This window comes from Cebus imitator, unplaced genomic scaffold (genome assembly GCF_001604975.1).
Source record: "Cebus imitator isolate Cc_AM_T3 unplaced genomic scaffold, Cebus_imitator-1.0 Scaffold100, whole genome shotgun sequence".
NCBI classification, from domain to species: domain Eukaryota; kingdom Metazoa; phylum Chordata; class Mammalia; order Primates; family Cebidae; genus Cebus; species Cebus imitator.
In genome coordinates, this window is record NW_016107415.1 from 3,018,279 (window position 1) to 3,032,363 (window position 14,085).

Here is a 14,085-nt window from a genome sequence, read left to right on the forward strand (position 1 = left end):
TGATCTCGGCTCACTGCACCCTCCCATCCCCAGGTGGAAATGCTTCTCCTGCCTCAGCCTCGTGAATAACTGGGATTACAGGTTCTTGCCACCTTGCCAGGCTAATGTTTTGTTTTTTTAGTAGAGACGGGGTTTCACCATGTTGGCCAGGCTGGTACCAAACTCCTGGCCTCAGGTGATCTGCCTGCCTTGGCCTCCCAAAGTGCTGGGATTACAGGCGTGAGCCACTGTGCTTGGCCCAGTGGTCACTTTTTAATAAGCTTCCTCAGTTAACAAGTATACTAGGCCTGGCCAGAAATTTCTACCAATGCTGAGCGCTGATTGTCTTCTGATATCAGTTGAAGTCAGTGTCTTGTCAGCCTCCACTTCTCAGCTCTAGCTGAGCCAACCACAAGAGAAGTCAAAACCACATATCCCATTCCTTCCCCAGCACAGGATCCTGAGACTTTGGCAGCTGTCAGCAAAGTTTGCCCTCCGTGGGATAGTAGCACTGAGTTCCAGTAGCCTTCAGCATCACATTGTCTAATCCTCTTATTTTCCTAAGGGAGCAAAGAGGAGCTCAGGGAAGGACAATAAATTAGCAAAGATGTAGAACCTAGACCTACACAGACTTCCAGGCCCATACCTGGGCATATGCAGTGTAGCTCCACCTCACAATACCGACTAGAGGTGACTAGACACGGTCCTTAACCAGTAAACAAAACACATAAACACACACACACAAAACAACAAAAAATTCTTCACCCATAAGAAAATTTTCCAGGTACAAGAAGTACAGTAATGTCAAATATTTAAGAAGCATTTGTACTAATGAGGAAAAATCAGGGGGTTTTGTTGTGTGTTTAATCCTCAGTTAAGCAGAAGATGTTATAATGGGTGCATTCCTTCATGAAAAGCATATACTTAACTAAGACTTTGAGGTCAGAGGAACCGTGAATAGGGAAATCCATGAAAAAAAACTTATTACTGATGGCTTTAAGGTCTGGTTTTAGAGATTCAGTGTGTGCACACATAGAAGCTAAATCTCTAAAACCAGACCTTAAAGCCACCAGTATGATGATTAATAGGAACTAATGAGGTTAACCCCTATTAACGTTAATAGGGAAGGCATTAGTTTCAAAAGTCTGAAGGAGACCCAGAGCTAGCAAACAAGTCATGGGGTTTTACTAGGGGCTGATTACAGAGAAGAGGAGAACCACCTACCTGCAGAAATGCTCCGATGGTGGCGTGCTGGACCAGATAACCACATCACTCAGTGGTGGTGGGCTGGGCAGGAAAACTGCAACCACCTGCAAACAGCATTTTCAGTTTGTATAGCATTTTCAGTTAATGCTTTCCCCTTAATGAACTCTACCTGGCAACCTTCATTTACCCACAAAACTCAGAGCCTCAGTCTTCCGTATGGCCCATGTTCCACAGGGTGGGCCAGGGGTTCTGATGTTTATTATAGATAAGAAATGAATCTCAGAGTTGGCCACTCCCGGAATCCGTAGCTCAAAACACACATTCAGGTGCATCTGCCATACAGGGTTATTCCAAGGGCATGCTTAAATTATTTCTATCAGGTGCATTTACCCTTCTATGTGGCCCCTTAGTTTGACTACTGAGGTCAGTTGCAAAATATAATATTCCAGCTTTGATGGCTTCTGGCCTAAATATGCTCCCAGGTTAAGCACCTGTTTGAGTATTTTGTGATGTCTCTTCAATTTAAAATGCCATCTCATATGGTTTCTTAATTTCTAAATTATAGGGATTCCTTTTACAACAGCAATGTCCATCTCTGAGGCAGCTGGCTGTTCAGTCATTGCTGTTGATTATTCTTTAGTCTATGAGCTGTCCTGGGAGGAGACAGAGACAGCTGATTTCAATGATCTGAAATGCAGGTTGTTCCGCTGCATTTAAAATAGGCTGCAGCTGTTCTAGTGTATTGACCGAGAGGGTCTTTTATGCATGGTGACCTTAACCTGACTCGGTGAAATGTTCTCTTTCATACACATACTTTACACTATTCAAATAGTTCAATCAGCATTTTCCTGGACTACTTTGCCAGGAGATGACCACTTTTGTGTTCTTTATCTGAGGAAATTTGCAAATTGCCAATATTTTTAAAGGGAAAACAAAGCCATAAAACAGAATAGTAGGAGATATGAAACTAGTGTAGGGAAAAAACAAAAAACAAAAAACAAACAAACAAAACTTTGGTAAGACTTTACTCACACTTCCTATCAGTATTCCAACAAATCCCAGCATGAATCAAGTCTTCCCTTCCTTATTGGCTGTCTTTATTTACTATCTTTCTTTCTTCCAAGAAGTATTTATTTATTCAGTACTTACTATGTGCCAGAAGTGGTGCTAAGGACCAGTTAAGATGTAGTCCCTGCAAATCCTATTAAGGGACTGACTTCAATCTGGATGATGGAAGTGAGTTTCACTTCTTGCAATTCAGTTGCCCTTTTTCTTCCCTTCTTCACCTTTTTCTTCACTCCTCACTGGTTCCAATAGGAAAATAAGTAATCCCAGTATACCCAATTTTAGACGTAGTCTCTTGATTCATGTTAAAGTTGAGACTGGGACAGCAAGTGCTATTTAGAGAAACTTGAAAATATGAAGAGTAACAAAAAACATTATTTTTTGTTTGAAGTAAAACTGCCTTACTAATATATCTCTGTGGGGCAGAGTGAGTTTTCACATATATATTTTAACACTGTGGTGTACTGATTAAGGCATTTCATCTACAAACAATGCTTAGTTTAGTTTACTGACAACAATTCAGAGTTTGGGGTGTGGTTAAATATAACCAAACATGGACATCTTTTATTTCTCCAGGCCTAGACATAAAGCTGAGACATAAGGAAACCCTGATTAATTGGCTAGTCATGACTCACTCTAGAAAGTAGAATTGTCCAGAGTACTAGGACCCAGTAAAAGGACCTACCATAATTCATCAAACTGGTTAGTGAATTTTCTCTAAAATTATACATTGAAAATATGGGATTTTTCATCTTCTGAAAGAGTTTGAGGTCTGCAGTGGCGAATATTCATGGAATCAGAGAATTTCAGAAGTAACTTTGGAGGAAGACCTAACTACCTCATTTTCACACTGATGGGGAAAATTATTCATTTTATGGATAGGTAGCAGAAATGTTGAACCTCTACCAAATGTAACCTAACCCTACATACTGAAGACTGAAAGTAGAAACTAGGATGTCCTTCTGTCTATTCAAAGTTGTTGTCCCTCTACCACAAGCCTCACCTTAGTCAAAACCACCATATGATTGTCTGTAAAGAATACTCTATTGCCCAGTGGTCATCATGGTTTAACTCCTTTCTGTTTTCCTTTCTTTTTGTTTTCTTGTCTTCCCTTTTTGTATCTTCTTTCTAATGAGAATAGTAGAACAGATCTTAAAATGGGCTAACCTGTAAAACTTTTCTAAGAATCCGCCTATTGCTACCCTCAGAACTACAATCACTCCGTCATGCACCTACTTCGTCTCGCCACACTGAGAATGATGAAGCTGTTGTGATGTGTATTTGGGGAGTGTGTAGTGGTGTGTGTGTGTGTTTGGGAGTCATTATAAGTGTGTAAGCTGTATATAGGATTATAAGTCATTGATGAGGAGGAACTTCATGTTGAAATTACTGTCCCTCAATTCTCAGTGATTCACCTTCAGCTTTGTTTGTGTACTTTCATATTCATAAAATGAGCAGATTTTTTAAAACCCTTGACCTTTATCTTATAAGCTGTAGTGTTTTTAGTAGTAGTAGTTGATTAGTAACTATAAAACTGAATGTTCATTTATATCAACCAATAAGAAATACTAGTTCTTAATTATTTCTTGTTTCTTTGTCTCCTTCCGCTTACACATACATAAAGTGTTTGGTGTGATTCATGAAACCATGGCCATAGTCTTGGGTTAGTGAAAGGTAAAGTAGTGTAATAGAAGCAAACTTGGGCTGGGAATCAGTATATTTGGGTTCTGGTTTTGGGAAGTCATTGACAATAAAATGCATCTTGTATTGAACACTTATATAAGTCAGGCATATATGTGTTCTCACTGACCTGTGAGATTGGAATTACTCCCTTCTCCATTTTACAGATACAGTAATTGAGGCTCAAAGATAATAAGTTGCCTGTCACAGAACTAATAAGTAAAAGAGATGGGATTCATAGAGTTTCTGTCTGTAAATCCCAGGCCAGCATCTCTGCTGGGCAGTGCTGCCTTCTTGCTCTGTGTTTTTAGAAAAATCACTTGGCTTTTCTGAGCCTTGGGTTTTCTCATTAATCAAATGGTGGCTTGAGCTCTTATCATGTGTAAGGTTCCTTATAGCTCCAGGGATTAGAGAAGGTCATTTTTCTTTCCTCCTCCATCTCCCACCCCTTTGGCATTTACTTTTCCCATAGCCAGCTGTTAATCCTTAAAAATGAAGATGGTACTCGAAGTAATGTCTGGCCATGAGGACAGGATCTGAATGTTTCATTCTGACCTCTAAATCAGTCTGCACATCTTGCCTGTAGAACAAAATCAAAGGGTGTGGGGGGAGAGAGACCAGGTACTTTATATTTTTAAACAGTGGATTCCCATTAAAATTGTATTTTTCTACACCTCTGGAAAATTACATTGTAGATGAGATAAATGCAGCTTCGCATTTAAATTAAGATTATCTTTAGACTGGTAATCTCATTTGCTGTTTAGCAATTTTAATTCAAGTCAAGGAAGTGTAATTAGTGCCCTCAGCCAATTGCCCTTCCTCACTGCTTTGTAGCTGTATTTACTACTGTTAAGACAAGACTACTCGTTTGGAAAGTATAAGTCAACATGCTAAATTATTAAAGGTGGCCTACATCAGGAGATACTCCTTGCACATGCCGATGCCTCAGATTAGGAAGCTTTATACCATCATGCCCAGAGAACAATGATACCATGGATGGCAAATGCAGGACATCACCATTTTTAAATACAGAGAAATTAATTTGAGATGTTGTTCTTAGGGCAACGATTCTAAGTTTAGCAGTGCTTCAGAATGTTTTCAATTTGAGACAAATTTAGCACACTTTAACATCAAAATTATATTTTGCATGATGTGATAGTTTTTTTTTTCCACACTAAGGTATGCAGGCGCATGGAGGTGCATGGCGGGTAGGGAGAGATGGGTGGGTGTGTGACTCAGTATCTGTATAGGTTTATATTATAGCTTAAAACCAGACCAGGCAAATATCTCTAGGTAGTAAAAAAAAAGATTAGGTAATAACAAGTTCTATTATACTCTTGAGAAGACAGGCAATCTTTTATTTATTTGAGGAAAAATACCCACGCTTTACTATACATACTTAATATTAATTATATAAATTCTATTAATATATACTTGCAATTGACAAACTGGGCTATATGCATCTGTTTTTATGTGTGTGTACATACATTTATGTATGTGTGTGTATGTGTCTGTATATACACACATACATTATTTGACTTTAGATTCCTGCTTTGAAGAGCAAGCTATATTCAGAATTCAAATTCAAACATAAATTCAAACCTGTTTCTTCCTTCTGCTGCCTAATAATGGCTTTAATGAAGAAAATCTATAATTTAGTTTGCTTTGTATATTTTAATTTCCTTGAGAACAAGAGCTTTATCTAGTTTTCATTCCTTGTGGCAACTAGCGGTCCTTTACTTAAAGACTCTTAGTAAATGTTTGTTGAACTCAATTATGTAAAGGAACAGTTGAGTGTTCTTGACGACAGCTTTCTAATGTATGAGTGTTCTCTCAGTGTTATAGTCCATATATTGAATTCTGAACGCCTGCTTCTTTTCTCTGCTCCAATAGGACTATAAGCATGTTTACAGACAGACAAAGCTGTTGCCTATTTGAAGAAAAGTGTACCACTCAGAACATATCTGGAGAAATATTAGCATTGTAAATTGATTTTCATGCCGGGGGAAAAAAATCAAACAGCACAGAGAACATATTCGTGTGATATTTTGGTTTGTGAATCTGGATTTAACATGTTTGAAAGGTAATATAAACAATTCCATGTGAGCAAGAATAGAACTGTTTATTAACAAATCGAGTCCAAGTTTGCAATCTTCGTCCTTAGTCTAAGCTTAATCCTTAGTCCTTCTGATTGACCTTTAATGACTTCTAGAGACAATCAGATTTAATGATCCATCTAAGCCCATGGTGGAAAGCCAAAACATCTCTTTTTAGAATAAAAGCAATATGATTTAGAACATTAAAAATGCAAAACAATTCAGAAAGACTTCTGCTTTAGAAAACAAACAGTAGAAAACCTATGTGTTTTTGCTTCCCGATATTCATGGAATGACATGAAAGACATTGCTCATTATTTTGCCAGCCACTTGGTGTTGCATATGCCAGATGTAGTGGTTCTCACCTGTAATCCCAGAACTTTGGAAGGCGAGGCAGGAGGATCATTTGAGGCCAGGTAATGGAGAAGTTGTGTTGCTTTGGGAACCACAGGTCACAAACCAAACTGTATAGAAGACAAGGTCCACACCTTTTAATACCCAGGCCTCTTTATAGTCCCGAGAAAGTGGTTTTGCGTCACTATCAAACAGTAAACGAAAAACACCATTATACTGAAAATAGGTAAGTAATATTTTGCTTATGTAGCAGGGTAGTGAAATTATGTCTTTGAATGTGTCATTTTACCTGACCTAACATCTTTTTTTGTAAAATGCATGTAATTAAAGATTTTTTTGACTGAGAGACTGTAAAAAACATATACCCAAATTAAGTTAATAAAGCACAACAATCATCCTCAGTTGCTGCCTGGGGACAGCTGGGTCCTGAGGTTGGGTCTCATATCTTTCATCTGTTAGTCCAGCTCTTCCTAGTGTCTAAGACTGATCCTATTTCTAGTTATAAGATATTAAGTGAATTGATGACCATCATTTCAGATCAAGTAAACCATGCTATTTCCTGTGACCTCGTGCCTCTATCTAGTAACTTTCAGAGTCCATGCCCTACCTTATCTACAGTCACAGAAACTCGCATGTCACAGCTAAGGTCCTATTTTAATCTCTTGGCACTACACAGATTTTATAGAAAAGAAATTCTTATTTTGCTTTACCCACACTAGCTCAGCAGTGGCACTATTGCCAGTTTTCAACAACCCTAAATGCTTTCTATCTTCTGCTTTGATTTCTCTTTTTATTAGCTAATTTTGAGTTTCCTGCTGAAAAGTTTTACCCAGCTGCTGGAATGGCCAGTGATTACTTCTTCCTGGACATCTCTGAAGCCACTTGCTACGCTTTGGGCCGACTCATCACCATCTGTCTCTGAACTACTACCATAATCTTCTGTTTCTTTGTTTGCCAACCACCCCAATACACAATCCAGCTTCTGGAAAGATCACTTTAAAAAGTCAATTAAATCATGCAACATCTCTGCTCAAAACTACTCCAGTGGCTTACCAGTGCATTAAACAGTTCTTTAACATGATTCTTGAAGTCCCTGCATAACCTTGCCTGTGCCCAGTCCTCCAAAGCCATCCTGTCTCTTATTCACTGGCTGCTCTTAATCTTCAGACCTACTGCCCCCCCTCTTTTTTTTTTCTGTATATCCCATGCACACTGTTTTCCATCTCTGGCATCTTTTCCTCTCTAAGCTCTAAACGTAATACCTACTCATCGTTCAGGTCTCTGTGAATATGTTATTTCATTGCTACACTGTTATTTTCCCACTGAGATCTCTATTCAGAGCGCTTATTACAGTCTGTAATCAACTATTTATGTGTGTCTTTCTTGCTTAATGGCTGCTTAGACAGTAGGATCTGTGAAGGCAGGGTCCAGACTCACATTGCTCACCACTGGATACCCAAATCTTAGCAAATTGCCTCACCTGTAGAGTAGGTTGGTTTGTGGACTTCATGTTTAAATGATTAAATGAACAGATTATTTGCTTGGATTATAATGTATCACTTTATTCCCTACTCTCCTAAGAATAAAGATTATTTATTGCTGTCAAATCGTTGTTTTTTTTTTTTTTTTTTTTTTTTTTTTTTTTTTTGAAATGAAGTTTCGCCCAGTCACTCAAGCTGGAGTACAATGGCATGATCTTGGCTCACTGCAACCTCCGCCTCCTGGGTTCAAGTGATTCTTCTGCCTCAGCCTCCCAAGCAGCTGGGACTACAGGCACATGCCACCACACCTGGCTAATTTTTATATTTTTAGTAGAGATGGGGTTTCACCATATTGTCCAGGCTGGTCTCGAACTCCTGATCTTGTGATCCACCCGTCTTGGCCTCCCAAAGTGCTGGAATTACAAGCGTGAGCCACTGTACCCAGCCATGCAGTCAAATCTTAGGTACCAAGAAATCAGCATGAAATATCTCAAATCCTTACAGTCTCAATATAAGGCAGATGGTATGATTCCCATCTTACAAGAATGGAGATGATAAACATATAGTGATTTGTGTCAAGTCGTAAAACTAGTCATGATAAAAGCCAGAATTATATTCTGAATCTGGTTGACTCCCAAGCCTGTGCTCTCCCAGAACATTCATTTTCTACTGCCCAAACTTCTCCATCCTCCCTGCTGATGTCTACTATGGAGCCATCAGCAAATACCAGCCTGACTCTTGATGTGTGCATCAGCTCTTCTCAGTCCAATCAGGCTCACCTCCAGTCTCTCACTCTGACATGGAATTATCTTAATGTAGACAAGTCTTAGTAATTGAGTCCTCAGCTAGTATACATACTTGTGTTTTATATCCTAGAGATGTGCCAACGTTTGTTTAGTTAGGCAGAGCCCTAGCATTTCCTACTTGAGTGGTAGCTACTACCTAACTTATTTGGCCTAGAGATTGAGAGAAAATAAGTTCCTAGGCTCTGATGTGAATGGACTCCTGGCCATCCCACTTCCACATGTATCCTACCCACTGATGATTTATGACTGTGGCAATAGTCACTCTGAAATACTAGCAGGACTCACAATATAAGAAAACATTTAGAAAAGGATTGATGCTTTAGAACCCAGAGTTTGGGGTTTCTTATCACCCCTCATGCACATGAAAAAATTCTGGTAAAAACAGTAAACTCCAATGGAGGAGGAGCTGGTAGTGAGTCCATGATAAAGTCACCATTGTTAAAATTCAAGCATGACACCAGAGCACATAAAGATGCCTCAGGAAGTGAGCTCGCCAGTTACATCACAGATGTCTTCTGCTCTTACCCTTGTTTGAGGTCTTTGTTCTTTCAGATTTATAGGAACATGGGACTACAGAAAGGAGATTGCTTTCAAAGTGATTAAATTTGGGACAATAATGTCTATGAGAAGATGAAATAAATTAGTATCAATACGGCTAAATTAGTGAAAGGAGTGAAAGCTAAGTGCTCATAAAATATAAAGCATTATTATCTAGGGACTGTGTCTTTGTCGGATACATCTAACCTATGCTTAATAAACCATAATATTCACCTCTCTTCAGTTTATGAGATTGCCAGTTAGTCTGATTTTTTAAAAGTGTGCTCTTCAATGTTCAATGTGTGAGTCTGTTTTTAACCAATCAAATTAGAATCAAATTTGCAAGTGAAATGCCACAAGACAGAACAGTGTATTCCCTCCTGAAGTTGAAATATGAAATACCGCTCATTGCCAAATTTCCTAATTTTATGACCCCATCCCAAAATGCTTGGAAGAGGATTTATGTTGACTATATCCATGAGGCTTATTGCCCATGATGTCATTGCTCATTATTGTGTTTACTGATTTATTTCTCATATGCCCAACATGAGTTTTGTTTTGTTTTCCTTCAATGAGTGGAACTGTCCATAAGAACTGCAGTACATAGGGCCAGGTGTGGGGGCTCACGCCTATAATCCCAGCACTTTGGGAGGCTGAGGCGGGCAGATCATGAGGTCAGGAGTTCAAGACCAGCCCGGCCAACATAGTGAAGCCCCATCTCTACTAAAAATACAAAAATTAGCCAGGCGTGGTGGTACATGCCTATAATCCCAGCTACTTGGGAGGCTGAGGCAGGAGAATCACTGGAATCTGGGAGACAGAGGTTGCAGTGAGCCATTGCACTCTGGCCTGGGAGACAGAGTGAGACTCCGTCTCAAAAAAAAAAAAAAAAAAAAAAAAACAAGAACTGCAGTACATAGTTGGTAGGAACGGTGCAAAACTCTTTAATTTAGAAAAGTCAAGGCAATCACTGCCATATATTTTCAATTGTCCATTCTAGCCATGTGGCTAGCAACTTGAAGACATGATCCTTGAAATCAAAGAGAGTTAAGACCTACAGGGTTTTAAGAGTCTATGATTTTCTGTGCCATGACACATTCTTGTTAATATAGCAGTATAACCACCATTTCTAAAATTATCTCTGTCTTGAATATTTCAGCCAAAAGAAATGTAAATCATCCTGAGGGTAGTAAACTGTTAATAACTCTGCTATCATAAATAGTTTGTCCAGATTAATGCCTGAGCAGTAGTAGCACATTGGAGATGACAGCCAGAATGAGGGAGAGAGCAGTGCATTTCAAAGGAGAAAGGCAGAGAAAAATATTTGAAGAATGCGAAGTGGATTGAACCACCTTGCTGACCAATCTTAGGTATCATCAAGGTTAGCTCTGTGGAAGCGCAAGATGGGTGTTTATTTAGCCTCGGTCCTTCCTGGGACAAAGCGCTGGTCAGGATAGTAAATGCAGGTTAAATGTACTTAGATGGGCTTTCAGGGGACAGGTATGTCATCATAAAGGAGAAAGGGCTATTAGCTCCTGACCTACTTAGAAAAAGTGTAACCGAAATGGAACCGGGAAGGGTGTGAGATCTGAGCATGTGCTGTTCTCCCTCTCAAGAATAGCAGAGGGCAAGAGGTTTCCGCAGAAGCTCACCTGACCTCTCTCCTAGGCACCTATGTTTCTGACTTCCCTTAGATACAGCCAGGAAGCCAACACCCTTAGATTCCTGGAGACTTTTGAATGTTTTAAATGACTCAACAGCCAGTACACTATCCGTGGCTATCAACTGTTTGGGAGAGTAGGAATGTTCCAGAAGAAAATTTGATCAGACGTTCCCATTTTGACCCTTGAGAAAAGAAAGAAAGACAGTTGGTATTTATTGAGTAGTTTGTGTTATGCCAGACTATGTATCAGCCTGTGAGATATTACATATAAAACACAATGTATCAGGTGTTTTATATACACAGGCTGACTCTGTTATTTACTTTCTATAGATGAGAAACAAACTCTGAATTGGTATTTGATGACTGGCTTAAGTTCATGAGGCCCAGAAGGGATGAACCTAGAATACAAACCCAAGCTCTTTAATTTCTAAATCAATGGCTTTCCTCATTGTCACTATGCTGTGTTGTGTAAGTGATATCTGTAGTTCATGGAAAATCATCATACTACTTTGTTTAAGAATAGTGTGCATATGTATGTGTTTGTGTTTTATATAAGCCTATGCATGGACGTATCAAAGTGAGTGTTCTTGCCTATCTGAGAGCCTTGTTTTTTTGTTTTTTTTTCCCTGTACTGTCTCAGTGTCTTGTAATGGGAGCCATGATACCTGAGGAAGAAACAAAGATTATATAAGCATCCCTAAGTATTCAGGGGGAATTGATTCCAGGACCCCTGAATGCTTAAGTCCCTGATATAAGATGGCATAGTATTTACCCATAACCTACACACACCCTCCTGTTTACTTTAAACCATCTCTAGATTAATTAAAATGCCTAATGCAATGTAAATGCTATGTAAATAGTTGTCATACTGAATTGTCTATTTGTATTTATTATTTATTGTTAGTTTTAATTTATATATTTTTGAAATTTTTAATGCTCAGTTGGTTGAATCCATGGATGTAGAACTCACAGGTATGGAGGGTTGACTACATTCCCAAAGATGAAAAATAATGCTAATCAGCCTTTTTGTTTAAGAGTATTTGGGCATGTTTTATCAGATCCACAGTATTTCTTTTTCTGATCATGGAAAAGTGTTCAGCAAACATGCCAGGTTTCCTAATGTTTCTGGACTGATCTTGTAGTCAATGTATATTCCTTTTCTTCCTGAGCTTTTTCACAGGAGATGTTTTTGCCGAGTCAACGTTATTTTTCTAATTGCCCAATTTTCTTTTCTCCGTTAAACACTAATTAAAGAATGAGCTCAGGACTGCCACCTTTTTGGAGAAACCGTTAATCTCCTGCCCTCTCTACATTTTAATGGGCCTAATTTATCCCTATTTGCTACTCCCTTCTCCACCCCAACTGAGCAAGGAAAACATTCTTATCCCATTCACGCTTCTCATACTCTACTGCATTTTTGCATTTATTTTCCCTATTAACTTCACCTGATGCGGCATAGCCTTGTTTTTGTTTACTTTTCATTATCAGCACAATATGCATATGATTATGTCTTCTTCTCTCCTCCTCCCTCTTTTCCTGCTTGATCTACTCTGTATTAATTTATTTTCCTATTGTTAAACCTCTATGTACCTGTAATCTGTTGATGAATTAATTAATCACCCAGACATAGCTCAGCACCTATATGAAATAGGTCCCAGGAAACTGAGGCATCAATTCTAGTCTCCAGTAACCAGTAGTCTGAAAAGAGAGGCCAACACATAAACAGAAAATTGTAATAAAATGTGGTACAGGCAACCATACAGATTAGAAGATGCAGGAACACAGATAAGGAGCTATTACTCCAGCCTAGGTAGAAGGGAAGGAAGGCTTCCCTGATTGGCTGTCATTTGGAATTATTGGCCATACCATAGGCAGAAAAATGGGTTGAATCTAGAGTTCATTTGCATTAATAGCAAACCTTGATAATCAGTGATATTGACTTCCCTTTCTTCTCTTTTCCACAGCTCAGTAATATTTCCATTAAGAAAATGTTTTAAGGTACTTTGGAATGTCCATATGAAAAATAGTGTATTAATTAAAATAACACAAAGCTCAACTAATAATTAAACCAGCCATAAACTATGGAGCAAAGAACTCGGTTTCCAAGAGATTTTAAAAAAATAAAAAAAAAAAAAAAGCTACCTGTAAGCCCTGAGCTGATTGTATTGGCTTATAAAGAACTTTTAAAGCTTCTCCTTAAGGCAAATCACACTGTATTAGTCTGTTTTCCCACTGCTGATAAAGATATACCCAAGACTGGGCAATTTACAAAAGAAAGAGGTTTATGGACTTACAGTTCCACATGGCTGGGGAAGGGTCACAATCATGGCAGAAGGCAAGGATGAGCGAGACACATCTTACGTGGATGGCAGCAGATAACGACAGCGTCAGGGAAACTCCTATTTTTAAAACCATCAGCTCTTGTGAAAACCGTTAACTACCGTGAGAACAGCATGAGAAAACCTGTACCCATTATTCAGTCATCTCCCACCAGGTCCCTTCCACAACACATGGGAATTATGGCAGCTACAAGATAAAATTTGGGTGGGGACACAGAGCCAAACCATGTCACACACACAATTCTGATATTCTTAGCTTTCTGACATCCTGGATGATTAGCAATAACCAAACCTAAAAGGTGGAGAGTTCTTTGAAGAAATATATCTTGACCTCAGGGAAAATGTGACCCCCAACACCTGAATAATGAAAAAAACAACAACCATACACACAGTAAGTATAAACCAGCTGAACAAATAACCTCTTTGAAAACCAACAGATCCAGGAAATAAAAATGGCAGATATTTAGCTTTCTCAATAACTCTCCCTGTTGTCCGTGTGTACTAAAGAGCACAATAATTGGTGTTGACACTGATGGGCCAGAGACAGAAGATAAAGGTTTATTTAGATTAAAGAAACTTTATTTTAGAAGGTAAAGAAGTTGGATAATTTGTGGTGAAAAATTTCCATGAAAACTGAAGTAAATGAAACAATTTTCTTCTTTAGCAGGAATAAATTTCAATCAGCAAATGACCACACACATTTAACATGTATAGTCCTGAGGTTGATGTTGGATGCTCGTGAGTTTCTTTTTTGTTTGCTTTTGGTGTTAACTTACTGTCTCTCTTGCAGTTTTCCAGATTGATAAACCTTCTCTATTGAAACCCGTCTATATTTCTTAAAGTCCTCAAATAGAAAGTGACTCCAATTACTTCAAAAGG

At 38.7% G+C, this 14,085-nt stretch overlaps 1 protein-coding gene and 1 long non-coding RNA gene across 6 annotated transcripts in view; one reads left to right on the forward strand and one right to left on the reverse strand.

The window, feature by feature from the left end:
• Window positions 1-14,085, forward strand: part of CTNNA2 (catenin alpha 2) — a 1,139,443-nt gene that overhangs the window by 685,482 nt on the left and 439,876 nt on the right. The gene's annotated exons all lie outside the window — the stretch shown is intronic.
• Window positions 1,212-6,476, reverse strand: LOC119472424. The gene is made up of 3 exons (XR_005201577.1): window positions 6,392-6,476; window positions 2,335-2,595; window positions 1,212-1,289 (listed from the first exon to the last, which is right to left on the reverse strand). It is a non-coding gene; the product is annotated as an uncharacterized LOC119472424 (long non-coding RNA).